Raw genomic sequence first — 13,418 nt, 5'->3', positions numbered from 1 at the left:
AACAGGAGCTGCATGTCCTCTTGGAGATTTCCAGGTGAAATAGCTGGAGATAATTTCACAGCCATCCCGAGAAGGGGCTATAAAGAGGAAAAATTCCCTCCTGGATCCATCTATGAAATAATAGAGCAGAAGATGAGGGAAGCTTTGGGAAGGCTGGTGATGCTTATGGAGAAACCCATGCAATGGCTGCTGATACGTGTGGTCTCCTCTGCCTCATGAAGCTAGGACAGAGGGGCCCCATGGCCTCTTCCTGGTCACACAGCTGGCTGGGTACAGAGGTCTGATGTGGGAGGGAATGGGGTACCCCCAGCTTTCTGAGCTCTGAAGGCCAGTGGGATGTGGCAGTCCCACTCACTCTGGACAGCCATTCCAACATGCCTGGTGCTTTCAAGAGGTCCCCTCCATCAGCCACAGTTGCTCATGTAAAAACTGAATCTTCTGAAAGTATCAGTGTTGTTGGGACTCAATGTCTTTTGGCTTTGTCAAGTATGTGGACTTACAGGGAAAAAAATTCCTTATAAATGTACCCAGATTTACCATCTTTTAGTTTGTTTTCACTAAATCTCAGCTTTCAGTTCTTGTCAGAAGACACGGGGCAGGTACTTGACTGAAAGACCCTTCGTCTTCTCCCACTTTAAATTTTAGGGATGATAAATTACCGTGAAATTAATTTAGTTTTACTATTACACTTTTACTGTGAGTCCCGAGCCAAGGACATTTTTATGTTAAAGTCTTTGTGAGATGTAACACGCTGTATGCCTGAAATACCTCTGTGTATAATACTGATGCTGGGGAAAATCTATTAATATTTTGTAAAGCGACATATCTGGTATGACATTGGGCTTTCCCTGTGGGTGGGGGGCAGAGAACATAGTTCTACAAAATATTAGAAATTCTACTGAGTGAACTGCACAGGCATGACAGATACACTGATCTCAATAGGCTGAGGTCGTCATGAATGGGAAACTATTGTTTGAAAACATACTTTCTGATATAAATGGAAATTAGAGAGGGGGATCTTAAGACTCTCCATAAATAAAAATACTTTTCTGAATACCTTATTTTGTAGTCAAGAAAATTAACTAACTCCTCAAGCCACTCCCACTGGCGCAAAGACTGTAGACCATGATTTTTTCACAGGGATTTTGTTATAATCAGGTTCAGCACATTCCAAAATGATTGTTTGTTTCAGACACTTGTCAACTTTATGAGGTTGGTAAAAGTGAGGAGGAATTCTGCTTTGCCTGACCTCATTTAGGCACAGGATACACATTCTTTTACAGTTTGAAACCTCGAGTGTTCATGCTTTAATCTTTCAAACTCGCACCTTCCCAGGGCACCCTCGGCTTTCATCAATGCTTTTCTCATAGTCATGCCTCTTATAGTTTTATAATTTTTTTTAAGTTAATACTAGAAGAGTTTAAGGCATTGGTATCCTTTTTCCATTAAATAAAGTGTCAAAACTCCTGATGCTGTACTATAGTCACCACCATGTCAACCGTTTCAATTTTAAACCCATTTTCCCCATTCTGATAACATTAGAACTTCACCCATGGCACTATTACCTTATAACTTTCATTTTTAATTAAAGAAGTTAAATTGACAACAGAAAACACTTTGCTTTCACATTAGCTTCGTTAATAAAAAAGTGAAAGTTAAAAGCAGTGTACCTATGGATAAAATCTAGTTTCAAACCCCAGTTTCTCCTTTATCACATGAAGTTAAAGGTCTATGCTTATGACAGTCTTAAAATAAAAGGAACAATGGAGGTTGAATGTAATCAAAAACCAACTAAACTAGATAGATATTTCTCTCAGCAAAGGTTTCACAATTCTGAGGACACTTTGGTACTTAATTAGTAAAGACAGGCAGCAAAATCCCAAAGAAAGTGAAATAAAAATAATTCTTCTCAAAAAACATGATAGATGTTGATGCATAAGAAGGAAACCTGTAATTATCAAATCTAACTAAAGAATTAATGTTAAGATATGAGAGCAATATACAGATGTAAAGGGTTTTTATTGTCATAGTTTGGAAAAGACTCTGATGCTGGGAAAGATTGAGGGCAAGAACAGGAGCGGGTGACAGAGAATGAAATGGTTGGATGGCATCACGGACTCAATGGACATGAATTTGAGCAAACTCAGGGAGATAGTGAAGGACAGGGAAGCTAGTGTGCTGTAGCTCATGGGGTCACAGAGTCTCACATGCCTTAGTGACTAAACAACAACAGTGAAAAAATTAAAATATTTTTCTTTGGTTAACATAAAGAAAGGGGAAAATCTCAATGTCTCATTCATCATATATACATATATATTTCATATATCATATATATATTCATATTCTACAATTAGAGGGAGGCTCTATTCTAACCAGCTGGAAAAAACAAAACAGCAGATTTCCAATTAATTCTTCCAACTTTCTAATAGATGCCTCTGTTATCTGTTATAAAAGAAAACAAAACAAAACAACAACAACAGGAAGAGTTTGAAATGGAACTAAAACAGCAACTAATACTAACAGAAAAAAGCAAGAAAAAAATAGTCAAAGTTTGCATAGAACACAATTTTGTTAGAATCCATAAAGCAAAGACAGAAGATTGACCATCTTCTCTTTTTCTTAAGTTAAGACTTTGCCAGAGTTATAAAGAGCTTTGGTAAAGAACAAAAACACAAGTTCATGAAGACAAAGAGAACTAAAAAGGAACACCTATAGATGGATGTGTCAAATGTCAACAAATGTTTGAAAGACAAAATGGATGAAGTAAGAAGGAAAAAGTACACTCCACCCTGTCTCTCCCACTGAATGCAGTTATAAACTGTAGACAGAATGAACGAATCAGCTATTTGAGGACTCAAATGAAAATGATACATTGGGGGAGAGACATAATTCAAAGTCAACAAATCACATTTTTCCCCAGCCTGGATGCAACACAGCTGAAACCTGGAATGGGCAGAACACAGTCCTTGTTCTGGTTTGAAGAGCAGGAAAGGGGGTCTGCTAATGCTCAGAGTAAATGGGAGAAACATCACCCCCTTTTTGTTCTCCATTTCCTCACACTCCCAGCCCAGTGCACAGAAGAGCAGGATAAATAAAGCCTCAGCTTTCTGACCAAGAGGAGTAAAAAGAGGACACCTAGGAAATATGACAGTATCTGAGAGAGTATGAAGAGGCAGAAGGTGGGAAAAGTGACCCCATAAGGCCATTTATGAACTCCTGGACAAATCCCTGGACTGTGTGTGCATGGACTTAGTCCTAAACTGCCTACCATAGACTTTGTGAAGGGAACAGGATAAGCCACAGCCCAAATCCCAGACTGACTGTTAGTGGTACCTACCTGGGATAGATCCAATAGCACTGCAAAGGCTCTGCAAATGAAATTAACATTGGAACCATAACCCATAGATCTGGATGGAACTTGTAGCCTGAAGCCAACTGGGTAGATAAAGGTTTAATACAACTATAATATATCAATAACCTCAGATATGCAGATGACACCACCCTTATGGCAGAAAGCGAACAGAGCTAAAGAGCCTCTTGATGAAAGTGAAAGAGGAGAGTGAAAAGGTTGGCTTAAAGCTCAATGTTCAAAAAATTAAGATCATGGCATCCGGTCCCATCACTTCATGGCAAATAGATGGGGAACAGTGGAAACAGTGGCTGACTTTATTTTGGGGGGCTCCAAAATCACTGCAGATGGTGACTGCAGCCTTGAAATTAAAAGATGCTTACTCTTTGGAAGAAAAATTATCACCAATCTAGACAGCATATTAAAAAGCAGAGACATCACTTTGCCAACAAAAGTCTGTCTAGTCAAGGCTGTGGTTTTTCCAGTAGTCATGTATGGATGTGGGAGTTGGACCATAAAGAAAGGTGAGTGCTGAAGAATTGATGCTTTTGAACTGTGGTGTTGGAGAAGACTGGAGAAGGCAATGGCACCCCACTCCAATGCTCTTGCCTGGAAAATCCCATGAATGGAGGAGCCTGGTAGGCTACAGTCCCTGGGGTAGCTAAGAGTTGGACATGACTGAGCAACTTCACTTTCACTTTTCCCTTTCATGCACTGGCGAAGGAAATGGCAACCCACTCCAGTATTCTTGCCTGGAGAATCCCAGGGATGGCGGAGCCTGGTGGGCTGCCGTCTATGGGGTCGCACAGCATCAGACACGACTGAAGCGACTTAGCAGCAGCAGCAGCAGTTGGAGAAGACTCTTGAGAGTCCCTTGGACTGCAAGGAGATCCAACCAGTCCATCCTAAAGGAGATCAGTCCTGGGTGTTCACTGGAAGGACTGATGCTGAAGCTGAAACTCTAATACTTCGGCCACCTGATGCAAAGAACTGACTCATTTGAAAAGACCCTGATGCTGGGAAAGATTGAAGCTGGGAGGAGAAGGGGACGACAGAGGATGAGATGGTTGGATGGCATCACTGACTCAATGGACATGAGTTTGGGTAAACTTCGGGAGTTGCTGGACAGGGAGGCCTGGCGTGCTGTGGTTCATGGGGTCACAAAGAGTCGGACACAACTGAGCGACTGAACTGAACTGAACTGAACAACTATAATAAGTCATATTAAATAGCCAATAAGTTGCACTAGTGCTCGCTTCGGCAGCACATATACTAAAACTGGAACGATACAGAGAAGATTAGCATGGCCCCTGCGCAAGGATGACACACAAATTCGTGAAGCGTTCCATATTTTTTGGCAAAAACCACTACAATATTGTAAAGTAATTAGCCTCCAACTAAAATAAATAAATTAATTAAAAAAAACAAGTTGCACTAAATAATTAATAAGACAACTATAAAATAAAGGGGATAAGGCTAATAGGCCCGACATGATGGTAAGTTTCTACATTCTACCTGATTCTAAGTAGAATAAAAAGTTAACTATGTCTTTGGTAATCCTCAGAGCAATGAAACCATTCTAAGAGATATTATACAAAAAAAGATAAACTAATATTGAATACTAAAATATTTAAACATTACATAAGTATCCATAGCAAATTTATTTGTAATAGTAAAAAACTGGGATTGGCCTAGAATGTTCTTCAACAGGTGAATTGTTAAACAACCTGTGGTACCAATATACCATGAATTATTATCCAGCAATAATAAGGAACAAACTATTAACCATGCAACAACATGGATGAATCTCCAGAAAATTATGCTGGGTGAAAAAGATCAATCTCAAAGGTTATATGCTATACAATTCCATTTAAAAACATTTTAAGATAGAAAATTTTAGAAAGACAGGAAAGATTGTGGTTGCCAAGGGTTAGGGCATACGGAGCTGAAGGACGGTGAATATGGTTACAATTTAAGCAACTAAGGGACCCATGACTGGGGTGGTGGATACAAAAACATAAAAAAGTGATTAAATTATATAGAACCTAACACACACACAAATGGATACAAGTAAAACTGAGGAAATCTGAATAAGACTGTATTAATGTCAATACCCTGATTCAATATTATAGTTTTGCAAAATTTTATAATTAGAGGAATGTAAGCAAACTGAAAAAGGGATTGCCATTATTTCTTACAATTGTCAATGTAAGCTTTTTTTTAACGTTTAAATAACCCAAAAGAGGACTCTCCTGGTGGCCCAGTGGTTAAGAATCTATTTGCCAATGCAGGGGACATGGGTTCGATCCCTACTCTGGGAAGATTCCACATGCTACTGGGTAGCTAAGCCTGTGAACCACAATTACACAGTCCATGCTCTAGAGCCCATGAGTTGCAACTACTGAGCCCATGGGCTACAACCACTGAAGCCCAAGCACCCTAGAGTCAGTGCTCTACAGCAAGAGAAACCACTGCAATGGGAAGCCCACACACTGCAACTAGAGAAAGCCTACTCGCAGCAACAAAGATCTAGTAATGCTGCTGAGTCGTTTCAGTCGTGTCTGACTCCGTGCGACCCCATAGACGGCAGCCCACCAGGCTCCGCCGTCCCTGGGATTCTCCAGGCAAGAACACTGGAGTGGGTTGCCATTTCCTTCTCCAGTGCATGAAAGGGAAAAAGTGAAAGTGAAGTTGCTCAGTCGTGTCTGACTCTTAGCGACCCCATGGACTGCAGCCCACCAGGCTCCTCCGTCCATGGGATTTTCCAGGCAAGAGTACTGGAGTGGGGTGCCATTGCCTTCCCCAATCTAGTAATAGATGTAATGATAAAAATAAATAAATAGATCTAGTAATAGATCTAATAATAAAAATAAATAAATAAAAATTTAAAAAATAACTCAAAAGAAGGCGAGAAAGGGTAAATAGGAAATAAAAATAGAAATAGAACTCAACAAAATGATAGGCCTATTAAAATATATCAATGATTACATTAAATGTAAACAGTCTAAATAAACCAATTAAAAGATAAATATTTAGAATGAATAAAAATGATCAAACTAAATGTTGTTTACAAGCAATTCACTTTAAATATAATAATATTGGTAGGTTGGAAATATAAGAATGGAAAAATATATATCATAATGACAATAATCAAATGAAGGCTAGAATGGCAATAATTATATTAGACAAAGTATATTTTAGACCAAAAAATTACCTTAAATAAAAAGAGACATTGCATAATGATTAAAGGATCAATTTAAAGCATAATAATCCTAAATGTGTATGGAGCTAACAACAGAACCTCTAAATACATGAAGCAAAAACTGAGAAAACTGAAAGGAAAAATAAGCAGATATTCAATTATCATTAGAAATGTCAACATTTCTCCCTTAGTAACTGATAGAATTTGCAAACAGAAATTGCAAGGTTATACAAGAACTAATCAATACCATCAACTGATTGACCTAAATATACATTTATAGAATACTTCATTTAAGAGTAGCAGAACACACATTTTTTTCAAGTGTACGGGGAACATTCACCAAGTTAGGCCATATCCTGGGTGATAAAATATATCTTAACATATTTAAAAGAATAAAATGATACTAGAAATCAGTAATGAAAAAATAACAGGAAAATCTCCTCCTCAAACCTTTTAGAAATTAAACAATATGATTCTCAAGTAATCCATGAATCAAGGGGAAAATCATAAGAGAAATTAGAAAATATTTTGAACTGGAAGAAAATGAAAATAAACATTTCAAAATTTGTGATGTGCAGATAAAGCAGTGCTTAGAGGAAAATATAGCATTAAATGCTTATATTAGAAAAGAAAGTTCTTAAATAAACAATCTAATCTTATCTTTAAGAAATTAGAAGAGGGACTTCCCTGGTAGTGCAGTGGATAATAATCTGCCTGCCAACGCAGGGGGCAGGAGTTCAATCCATCATCCAAGAAGATCTCATGTGCCATGGAGCAACTAAGCCCATGTGCCATGACTACTGAAGCCCAAGCATCTAGAGCCTGTGCTCTGAAGCAAGAGAAGCCACTGCAATGAGCAGCCTGCACGCTGCAAAGAAGTGAAGCCCCTGCTCGCCAGAAGTAGAGAAAGCCCTCACAAAGCAACAAAGACCCAGTACAACCAAAAATAAAATAAATAATTAAAAAAAGAAAGAAATTAGAAGAGCAAAGAAAAAAGCAAATCAAACAGCAGAATGGAAATAATAAAGTTAGGGTAGAAATCAATGAAATTGAAAAGAGAAGAACAGTAGACAAAACCAATGAAATCAAAGCCACTCTTTGAAACAATCAATCAAATTGATAAATCTCTAGCAAGATATACCAGGAAATAAGAAAAAAGATATAAATTACCAATATTAGGAATGAAACAGGGGATATCACTACAGATCCTACAGACATTAAAATGATAACATAGGAGTACTGTGAACAACTCTACATGCAGAAATTCAATAACAGATAAAATCTGCCAATTTTTGAAAAGCACAAATTATCAAAGCTGACTCTAGCTTAAATAGAAATTCTGAATAGTTTTATAAGTATTAAAGAAATTGAATGCCTAATTTAATTTTTTTTTCTAGGAAAAGGAAACTCAGATGGTTTCACTGGTGAATTTTACCAAACATTCAAAGAAGAAATTATGCTAATCTTCATAATCTTTTCCAATACATAGAAGAAGGAACATTTTTCAACTTATGAGAACCAGCATTATCCAGATACCAAAACTAACAAAGACAATACAAGAAATGAAAGTTACAAACCAATACCCTTCACAGATACAGACACAAAAATCTTTAATAAAATATTAGCAATGAATTATTACAATGAAATACGTTATAAATATGATATATAAAATATATTAAAAGAATAATAACACCACATTCAAGTGGGTTTGCCCTGGGCATGCAAGTCTGGTTCAACATTTGAAAATCAATCAATGTAATCCACCATTTTAACCACCTAAAAAAGAAAAACTACATAATCACCATATAAATAAAATTTTCAATTAAAATTTTTAATTGACATAAAAAAGCATTTGACAAAATTAAAATCTATTTATTGAAAAATCTCTCCACAAATTCAGAACACAAGGGAACCTCCTATGCTTAATAAAAAGGCATCCACACAAAAAAACTTTTTAAGCAAGCATCATGTTTAATTGTGAAAGACTTCCCCTAACACTGGTCCACTCTCACCATTTCTAGTCAACATTATACAGGAAGTTTTAGCCAAGGACATTAGAAAAGAAAATAAAATACAAGGCATTCAGATTGGAAAGGAAGAAATAAGTCTTATTTGTAAATGACATGATTTTATATGGAAAATCCCAAGTAATCCCCCATAAAACTATTAGAAGTAATAAATGAGTTCAGTAAGGTTGTGAGATACAAGATCAATATACAAATTCAATTGTACTTTTATACTCTAGCAACAAACAATCAAAAAATGATATCTTTAAAAAATATTCTATTCACAATGCCATCAAAAAAGAAGAAAATACTTAAGAAATTAAACAAAAAATTACAAAACTATACTCGGAAAACTACAAATCATTGTTGAAAGAAATAAAAAATATCAAAATAAATGGAGAGCCATCCCATGTTTTTGGATTGGAAGACTTAATATTTAGGTTTTATATATAAATGTTAATAAGTTTAATATTTTCTATATTAAGATAGCAACACTTCCTGAACTGGTCTACAGATTCATCACTATACTCATCAAAATTCTTGCTGGATTCTTTGTGGAAATTGATAAGCTAATTCTAAAATTCATGCAGAAATGCAAGGGACTCATAATAGCCAAAACAATCTTGAAAAGAAAAACAAAGTTGGAGGATTTACATTTTCTGAGCTCAAATGTTAACGACAAAGGAATGGTAAACAAGACGGTGAGTTATTGGCATAAGAGTAGACATACAGATCAAAATCCTCACATTTAAAATGAATTTATTTTCAAAGGGTGCCAAGACAGTCCAATAGGAGAGGAACAGACTCAGTAAATTGTACTAGGGACAACTGAACAGTCACATGCAAAAGAATGAAGTGAAACCCCTACCTTACGTCATAGCAAAAAAGTTGACTCAAAATGGGTCAAAGACCTACATTTAAGAGCTAAAACTATGAAACTCTTAGAAGAAAATATAGGTGCAAATTTTCATGACCCAAAGCAATGGTTTCTTGGACATGCATCAAAAGCACAAACAACAAAAGGAAAAAAATAAATAAACTGGGCTTTATCAAAATTAATAACATATCTGCAAAGGACACCATTAGGAAAGTAAAAAAGATAAACCAAGAATGGGAAAAATATCTGTAAATTATATACATGATAAGGGATTCATATCTGCTGCTGCTGAGGCTGCTAAGTCGCTTCAGTCGTGTCTGACTCTGTGCAACCCCATAGACGGCAGCCCACCAGGCTCCACCATCCCTGGGATTCTCCAGGCAAGAACACTGGAGTGGGTTGCCATTTCCTTCTCCAATGCAGGAAAGGGAAAAGTGAAAGTGAAGTCGCTCAGTCGTGTCCGACTCTTTGCGACCCCACGGATTGCAGCCTACCAGGCTCTTCTGTCCATGGGATTTTCCAGGCAAGAGTACTGGAGTGGGGTGCCATTGCCCTATCTAGAATATACAAAAATCTTTTATAACTCAACCACAACAACAACAACAAACAAATGACCCTTCTACTCTTGTATTTGTGCATATATGCATATATTGTAAAATGGAATGAACTTTAATAAAATCATTAAAATAATTTCTGCATGGTAGAGTATTCATTGACTTTCACTTGTTTCTTTGTACTTTTCTGTATTGTTTGATTTGTTAAAATAATGAGTATGTATCTTTGTTAAAAATAAAGTTATTTCTCTTCAAGAATCTGTTAAAATGATAATTTGAACATATGCATCCTTTACTCTGAAAACCTCAGTAAAATTATAATAAAGTTATCTTCTCAAGAAAAGGAGACATAATCGCAAAGAAAATAAATCATAATAGAACAAACAATAAACTTTTGGGAGGTGGAAAGCAGGTGGAAAAGTGACTTAACAGACAAGAGAATGTCAGATCCTAAACTGAGAACTGATCTAATTTACACTATGCTACCTTCAAATGCCTTCTATGTATACAAATCTCATCCATTCTCCAAAGGCCTCCTACTTTTGGACATTCATATTGCAGCCCATCCTTCACTCACTCTAAAATCCTACCTCTATGCTTCTAACAACAACAATAATAGTAATAATAATAAACCTATGGAGCATTTACCAAGGGCCCTAGTATAAAGCCAAGTATTTAAAGAATGAATAGACTTTGACATGTGTTTCTTATTGTTCAGTATTATTTCCCAAATTTGGATATAAACTCCTTAAGAGGAGAAATGCTATTTTATCTAGCTCTAACATCTTTCACAGCACCAGACTCCAAATTGATAATCATTAAGTATCTGAGTTGGCTTAGTTCATAGAATACACACCTACTGATCTCTTTTAGTGCCAGTTAGCCAATGTCCAATTGGCAATCAAAAATCAAGGGAGCATGCCTCTGTTGCCATTTTAGGCCTTGCCACCAAAAAAATGTGCCTGTTGTCCCAAAGGACAGCAGGTGGCATATCTGAGACTCATCTATCCATTTACTGCAGGGTGACCTGCCTAGTTTAGCATTTAGCAGTCAGACTTCTAAATAGCAATAAACCCCATGCTGAGTAGGCAACAGATGAAAAAAAAAAAAAAGAAGCCTTTTATGGCACTTCATGATAATGGCTTTATTGCCAAAAGCCATATTAGCAGAAGATGGAAGATTCAATTTATAGAATCTCCTGAATGTCTGTCTGTTCAACAACAGCCTGTTTATACCCAAGAAGAGATTGGTGCCTGTGGAAAATGTATTGGAAGGACAACCCACAATGCTACTTGTTCTGCCAAGTGAAAGAATTCACAGTCTTTTCTTTTTCAAGCCAAAAGGGGGCAAAACTAACCAAATGAATTAGTGCAGTCTGCTCTAAACTTTAGAGTCAAATCGGAGCACTGAGAATTAGGACCACCCCACTCACTGTGATGATCTGAAAGTCACTTAAGACAATTCAGAGAAATGCCAGGAAAACTTCCTTCTTTTTGAGATAACAAAAGCAGATGGAAAACTGCTAAAACGGCTCAAGTATGTGGCACTTTTATAACATTTATGTGGCTCTTGAAAAAAAATCAGATTTAATTGACTTTTTGCTTCCCATGTCCTAGTTCTGTCAAAACCCCTTCTGGTTTTTCAGGGATTTAAATCAGAGAACAAACTATTCTGAATACACCTTTAATTACTACCATTCAGAAACGATGTACTTCTCCAGTCCTTGCCAAAAAGACTAAGGGAGGAGGGCGGTGGAATGGAAAATTGTAAATAAAACCTATGGCATTAAAAATGAAACAAACAGAAAAATTACATTAGCAATAAATTTTGTCAGGTGACCTAACAGAGCATTCAGCTCCCTGTGTGACCTGGAAAATTCCATTAAATCTCTTCATTTCTATCACCTCCATATGAAGAATAAGGAAGTTAACATACTTCTACCTCAAATACCAAATATCAGACTGAAGGAGGCCTTGATACTCACCTTATTTATACCTGCCTTCATCTGTACCTGAGTGCCTCGAAAGGCATGCTGTGGAAAAAATGCAACAATGACAGTGCTCTGATTCTCAGAAGGTGTAAGTAGTGGGTTTAAAAAACAAACAAGCAAAAAAAAAAAAATCTTCCACCTTCATTATGGACAAATTTGACCTTGGGTTAACATGCTGCCTCTGACCTCTCTGGAAACCTGGTCAAAGGGTAATGTCAGCTTGTTCCCAGGCTGTCACTGGGTGGGGGAGGCAGATAAAGAGACTAAGCTACCTGGAGTGAGTTAATAGTGCTAAGTGGGGTTGATTTGGGTCTTGTGGGTCTATATGTCTGGTTGCTAAGTCGCTTCAGTCAAGACCAACTCTTTGCAATCCTATGGACTGTAGCCCACCAGGCTCCTCTGTCCATGGAATTATCCAGGCAAGAATACTGGAGTGGGTTGCCAGTCTGGCTAGATCTAAGAAAATCCCTAAGATGAGGGGCTTATTAAAACAAAAATCACTATATAAATTTTCTAAAGCATGGGTATATTTTAGACACCTTATCATGTTTTTTTCTCTTTTTTAACCTTTTTAAATAAAATAAACATTATCATTTTTTAAAAAAACAAAACCCTTGTAACCCTCACCAAAGTCAAGAAATACAAATCTACCAACTATCCCAGAAATTCCTCCATAAGCTCAGTCTCAATGTCAAGCCCCTCCTGCTCCCCAAAAGGAACTAATATCCTGTTTTGCTTATATGTGTATATGTATATGTGTATGTCTGATTCTTTCTTTTTTTAATATGCTGCTGTTGCTGCTGCTAAGTCGCTTCAGTCGTGTCTGACTCTGTGCGACCCCATAGACGGCAGCCCACCAGGCTCCGCTGTCCCTGGGATTCCCCAGGCAAGAACACTGGAGTGGGTTGCCATTTCCTTCTCCAATGCATTAAAGTGGAAAGTGAAAGTGCAGTCACTCAGTCATGTCCGACTCTTTTTAATACATATTTATTAATTTGGCTGTGTCGGCCCTTAGTTGCAGCACACTGGATCTTCATTGCATCATGCAGGATCTTCTTCGTTGTGGTGCACAGACTCTGTAGTTGTGGCTCGAAAGCTCAGGAGCATGTGGGCTTCAGCAGTTGCAGCACGTGGGCCTAGTTGCTCCAAGGTATATGGGATCGTAGTTCTCTCACCAGCAATCAAACTCACGTCCTCTGCATTGCAAGGCAGATTCTTAACCACTAATCCACGAGGGAAGTCGCTGTGTGTCTGTATCACCAAATGTGCACCCCTAGTGTGTACCTTGTCTTGCCCTTTGGAAAAAAGTAATATGTCTTGGGTCTCTCTTAGTTTTACAGGTCCCTCTCCAACCCTTTTTCATTTATAATTTATCTGTTGAAAATCTGGTGCATTTGACTTATAGAGTTAGTTTTGCTGATTGACACTGTTGGTGTAATT

The 13,418-nt window shown here is 37.3% G+C and overlaps 1 long non-coding RNA gene and 1 other non-coding gene across 2 annotated transcripts in view; one reads left to right on the top strand and one right to left on the bottom strand.

Annotated features, from left to right (window-relative positions):
- LOC145515817 (uncharacterized) overlaps positions 1 to 13,418 on the bottom strand; it is a 204,835-nt gene that overhangs the window by 66,420 nt on the left and 124,997 nt on the right. The window lies entirely within an intron of this gene.
- On the top strand, positions 4,598 to 4,704 carry LOC145516046 (U6 spliceosomal RNA). The gene has a single exon (XR_014061220.1). It is a non-coding gene; the product is annotated as a U6 spliceosomal RNA (small nuclear RNA).

This window comes from Giraffa tippelskirchi, chromosome 7 (genome assembly GCF_054371585.1).
Source record: "Giraffa tippelskirchi isolate mGirTip1 chromosome 7, T2T-mGirTip1v1.2.pri, whole genome shotgun sequence".
NCBI classification, from domain to species: Eukaryota; Metazoa; Chordata; class Mammalia; order Artiodactyla; family Giraffidae; genus Giraffa; species Giraffa tippelskirchi.
This window is presented reverse-complemented; position numbering and strand designations above follow the sequence as displayed.